Here is a 6,000-nt window from a genome sequence, read left to right as displayed (position 1 = left end):
GTAACCGTTCAAATTTAATTTTTTTTCTTTTTTTGTTTAAATTCAAATGCCCGCAAAGTATACTAAATAAATGTTTGTATAACATATTTTAGTCTAAATGAACCCTCCAACCCTCTTTTGTACTACTTTTACATTGTATTTGTATACTTTTGTATGCATGTTTTTTTAACTTCAAATCCGCGCAAACTATACGTTTTTTTTTAACTTCAAATCCCCGCAAACTATACTAAATGAACGAATTTTTGAGAAAATTTGACACCATTAAATTCGTCGCACCTTGAAGTATTTTTAGGAATTTTTTAAAAATTTTCATTTTTTGAATTTAAATTTAAATTTTGAATTTGGACCGATTTGGTACCGGACCGGACCGATTTGACCGGTAACCGGTCAAACCGGATCGGTTCCCATCGGTTAGGTAAACCTTGGGCCGACCGGACCAAAATATTCAACCAAACACAGAGTCCAACTACAGCTGCGCAGCCCACCTACCAATATCATACAAACAAAAGCTTTGCGCGAGCTAGAGGAACTAATACAGCTAACCAAATAATACCATAAAATTCTATATAAGCCTAGCTGGGGCTGGTCCTGGGTAACTCCCAGACTACCGTAACGGGCGGGCGACTCTTGGTGGCCAGTGTCGCAGTGGTTTCACTGGTAGTTTTTTTTTTTTTTTTGAGGTGGTAGGTGTGTAGTTATTTTTATGTTGGTGGATCGAAAGTTTTAGTGTTTATTGTAACTGGTTACGCTGTACTCCAGTTGTGTTTTCCCCTGTCTTTGACCCGTTTATTACTGTCTGGACTGGGAATTAACCTGCATTTTGTAGCTTCGTGATCTCCGCTGGTACGCGGTAGATTCCAGCTGTCATTAAAGAACAAGAATGACGGTTGACTTTGTGCACAGGACATTGCTGACGTGGCTGTTATGCCCGGGCTGGCGGGCTGCTGCTTCCGCATGCTACGCTGCAATTAGAGCTGGATTTGGGCCGTGCCATTTTTTAGCCGGCTGCGACACGATTATTTGACATGACCTAAAGCACGGCACGGCACGAAATATTTTGGGCCATGCCGGCATGACATGAACACGAGAACTGTGCCGTGCCTAGGATCTCAACATGATGGGTTGTATGGCACGGCCCGTATTTTGGACCGTGCTTGGACCGGCACGGCACGAAAATAGCCTGTCGGCCTGTACGTAGCCCGTTGTTCTACAATGACAGTTAATCTTCCTTTCTAATTAACAGCAATCATAAAAGAAAATATTCAAAGAAAAAAATATTAATTGAAGAAAATCAAGTAATTTTCCTACCATCCATAGTTTATATGATTCCTAATTGTAATAGTAATATTTCTTTATCGATGCATATAGATTTCAATTGCAAGTATCTGGAGGGCCATACTTAGGCCGGCACAGCATGAAGATGTGCCGGCGTGCCGTGGGCCGTGCTTTAGCTTGGTAAAAAAACTTGTCGTGCTAGCACGGCACGACACGATGTACTTAAAGTGCCTAAAAATCTAAACCCGACACAGCACGAGGCACGAGAGGGCTGGACCGGCCGTCACCGCACGTCCCAGCTCTAGCTGCGACCCACGCAGCCCCGCTCCGTCAACGACAGGCCGACTGACATGCTCCAATATTTTTCAGTGAGGCTCGACGACCATGGGAAAAAAAATAAGGTAAAGACTCTATTACAGCCTGCCGTATATTTGTCTAATCATACGGCCGCTTCCTTCCACCGTGATATAATGCTCCCGCGTGCACCATGTTCAGCTGACCTGATGGTCCCACATTCCAATGAGGGGAGAGACAGTGGTGGAGATTTTTATTTTACACATTAGGTCACACGCGGCATTAGGTCACACGCGGCACGCTGGTTCATTTCACCCCCCACAAACTCTCTCCACAGTTAGTCTCTCTCTCGTCTATCTGCGTTCGCATCGAATGGCGATTCATACCCAACCTCTCGCACCCCCATACTGATGCATGTTCAGTTGGATCCGGTGGTAATCTATGTCGTCCTCAAGAAGGTGAGTGATTTCCTCCGCCGCGGCGCGCCCAAAATTCCTCGTCCTTGTGTTTTTTTGCCTTGATTTCTGATCCGTTCCGGCCTTTGTAGATTGATTCCATTGGCCTGCTGGGATTCCATGGGGGCATCTACGTGGGGAGGGGGGCATGGAAATGCAGATCAGGGACGAGGTGTGTTCTCTCCCTCTCATCTATTTCCGCACAGATCCAAAATCTATCTCATCTGTTTCAAATGGAGGTGTTGATTTGGGTCTTTTTTTGTGTGGCGTTTGCTTTTGGAGATTTGGGCATCTAGCGCTCACCATCAGATGATTTTCTCAGCCATGAGAAGCACATGCGCAGAGATCAGTTGGGGGTATTGTTGGTTGGAATCCCATGTGAGCTATTCTCATCACTTTTTTTGTGTTGTAGTCTCATGAGGCAACGGAGAGGGATTATTTGGCAACGTAGATTTGTTTCATCTGCATAGACAAATCATAAGAGAATTTCTGATTGGCTGGAGTGCGGTTCTCTTGTTTAAACAAGAGGGGATGGAGATTTTGCATCATTTATATCTTTTCCTTCAGTTTTATTATCCTAATGTTGTAGTAATCAATACTTATTCAGTTTATGCAACGCTTCTAATATATTCATTACTTAAAGCTTTAGTGTTGATATATTCAGTGATAAAGCAAAATCCCATATTACTAGGAACAATCTAGTACTTACACTACTCTATGAGCAAAATCTAACTATGGAGTCATGATCTAATGACACTAATTAGCGAGGTATAGTCTTCAGTGGATTACTCACCTGCATTGCTATATTGTTTTTTGTCCATTAACAAACCACTTACCATTTAAGCAAGTGATTATTCTCAGATAAGTTGGACCATGCATATGTTACTTTTTATTCAGTGCTAATATATATTCACTTCGAAGATATTACATACTCAAAGAATATGTGTTCATTGCTTCCCCATCAGCGGAAATCCTCCCTTTTCATCTCATCATGAGATTTGGATTTTTGTCATGTTCTTTTGTACTGAACTCTAGGCTCCTCACTTTTCGACTCATCACAAGATTCGAATTATTGTCAGGTTCTTTTGGGCTGAACTCGAGGCTTATGGTGGAACACTGTTCTTTGCAGCCAGCAAGGAAGTGGTTTTTGCTGCTGGTGGAAGGCTTCCTACTAGTAGAAATAAGTGCATATAGACTAGTCCAACCCTCTGCACAATGTTTTTATGATGCATATGTGTGTTTCACATGTTTTCAGTACGCGCTTTGTTGGATGCCTACGACGCACATTATTAGAAGCATTTAATAAATTTAAGTAGTCATTTAAATACTATTTAGATAGCATTTTAAATAATCAGTTCAAGCAATTTTTTTAACATTTCACACGGGTCATGTGACAGCTGATGGACTCTCCTTTTGTCCGAAACCAGCAGCAACTAGCAGGCACGACTTCAGCTTTTCGCTGTCAAATTTGTGAGTGCCTTCCCTTCCCCCTCCTCCTGATATGCTGATGCACTAGATTTTAGGAAATGTTTTTCGGTTAATTCTCATGCATGCTCAGTCATTTTTTGAGATAGTACCTTTTTTGTTGCTATTAGTTGGGTGTATGGTATCATTTGGATGGAAGAAAAATTGGCTATCATTTTTTTGCTATCACTTGGCACATGCTATCAGCGTATCATTTTTTTTTGCAAAGTTATTGAAATTTATTGTAGAGTAGCGCTGTTGACTGATGAAAAATCCTGCGCTTCTTCCTCTTTGCCTGAGTGTTCATCCTCTTAGCTAGCATATTTTCCCTTTTTTGCCATTTAACTTCTGATCTTGGCGGGTTGTTTCAACTGCATCCCGACGTTATCTTCATCAAGTATGCAATTTTGGGCTTTTCGATTCAGTTGCTCTTCCTTTGCCCACGATTTAATCTAGAGTGGGTGGGTGGTGTACTCATGTTGCTGTTAATTTGGTATTCAGGAGTGGAGCTTCGGTTCGGTTCCTAAATGTGAAATGGTTATCTCATTCTTTTTCACATCATCATAAGCATTTGAGTACTTTGCAATAGGCATTTTTGTTAAATAGTAGAAGCATTTTTAGTAGTTTTCAAGTAGTCAAATATATCAAATACAAGAAGCATTTCAGTACTTTCCAGTAGACAAATACATCAAATAATAGAAGTATTTTCAGAACTAGGCAATAATATTGGTAGGATTTGGGCAATAATATGGGTTACAATAGATATTTTCTAAAGAAGGTTACATGCGGATTTTGCATGCTCATGCGGATTTTGCATGCTCAGCTGCAGAAGTTAATGAATCATCATGTGGCAACAGTTGTAGCATAAAGTGATGCAGTATGGATTATTGATGCACGCGTAGGGGCAGCTGCATCAGCATAGATTGTTGTGCTTGCGCCACAGCTGCAACAACATCATTAGATGCTAAGTTAGATAACTTAGTTACATTCAGTAGGCGATTTTTTATTTTTTTTGTTTTTCTGTTGAATCTTGTTGGTACTATAGTAGTCAGCAATATGATCTATGTTAGGCAATACTATGGTTATTTGTGACAATAATGTGCTTTTGGTTTAGGGAATTAGGCTAACTTCTGAAGCTAGCATGGTTTATTTGATCATACATGTGTTTTTTATGCTACCTCCTAAACTTTTTTAACATGCATTTTAGCACGTACATTATGTTATCAGATTATATTAATTTACTACATTATATATTTGCAGGTCATGTGCAGTGAAGCAACAGTCAAGTATAAGCACGGTGTATCTAGTGGTTACGTGATGAAACAATATTATTGTGAATCTGTTTATTTGCTTGAATATTTACTCAAATTTTGCTTCAAATCAGTCTATATTATTTGCTTCTACATTTATTCTAAATTGCTTTGGAGTTCATTAAGATATGCTTTCAACTTTTAACAGAAGTGCTTTTGAGTATGTGAAAAATGTCGTTGAAACATATTGAAGTGGGATCTTGTTTTGATGTTTTTGTAGGGGGCAACTCAATGGTGCAATCAGATTTTAATTTTGTTTCGTGTTCGTAAAATTATAGCTTTTCTAAACTTGGGATTGTGTTTGCATGCATTGATGTCATCGTTTTTGTCCTTATCTTGAGAAAAGTGAAGCGGATAACAGTTTTTTGCTAAAAAGGGAAAATCTGACACCGTAGTTGCCAAAAAAAGGAAAGGCCGTACGGCCGGCCTACCCAGGTGGTGCACGTGTCACAGAGAATTGCAAGATTGGACCCGGCCCAGCCCACCTTGGGGTTTCAACGGCTCTCTGTGACTCTCTCCCCCCTCAAAGCATCTCGCACACACACGCCACACCACCATCCTCATCGCCGGCGCCCGCGCTCGATCTGTGCGCCTCTCAAACCCCCCCCCACCTGAGCACGCCATGCTAGGCAGCCCTCCTCCGCCTCCTCCTCCCCTCTCCTATACGAAGCTGAGAGCACGAGCTTATCGCAACTGGTTCCTGTTGGGGACGCCACCTTCGGTCCCTTCACCGAAGGGCATCTAGCGAAGACGTAACGACTGGTAACCGCATCGATCAAGGACGACGAGGCCTAAGCACTTCGTCAAGAGATGAAGACTACAGAGGAAGATGCCTTCGGCGAGGCGCGAAGGGCCCTTCGCAGGCAAACTGAAAAACCGTGGGAAACAGGTCGGAGGTCTGGAACTTCGGCGAATAGCGAAGCCCCTCGCAGTCGACGAACGAAGAGAGTTGCCGGGCCCACGGCGGGCCCGGGTTAGCTACCTAGTTGTGAACCACTACCAAGATGTAATATTACTTGTATACCCACGGAATATTCTAGTAATCTAGTAGTTGGGGGCATTACGGTGTAATTTGGCAAACGGGTAGGTGAACCGCCACCTATAAATACATGTATAACAGTCATTGATGGGACATTGAATACTGAGTGAGCTGAAACTAGACGCCTGTCCAAAGGCAATGGTACCATCTTCTGTGTGCTTTC

Source organism: Panicum virgatum, chromosome 7K (genome assembly GCF_016808335.1).
Source record: "Panicum virgatum strain AP13 chromosome 7K, P.virgatum_v5, whole genome shotgun sequence".
NCBI classification, from domain to species: domain Eukaryota; kingdom Viridiplantae; phylum Streptophyta; class Magnoliopsida; order Poales; family Poaceae; genus Panicum; species Panicum virgatum.
The sequence above is the reverse complement of the archived record's forward strand: the minus strand, read 5'-3'. Positions refer to the sequence as shown.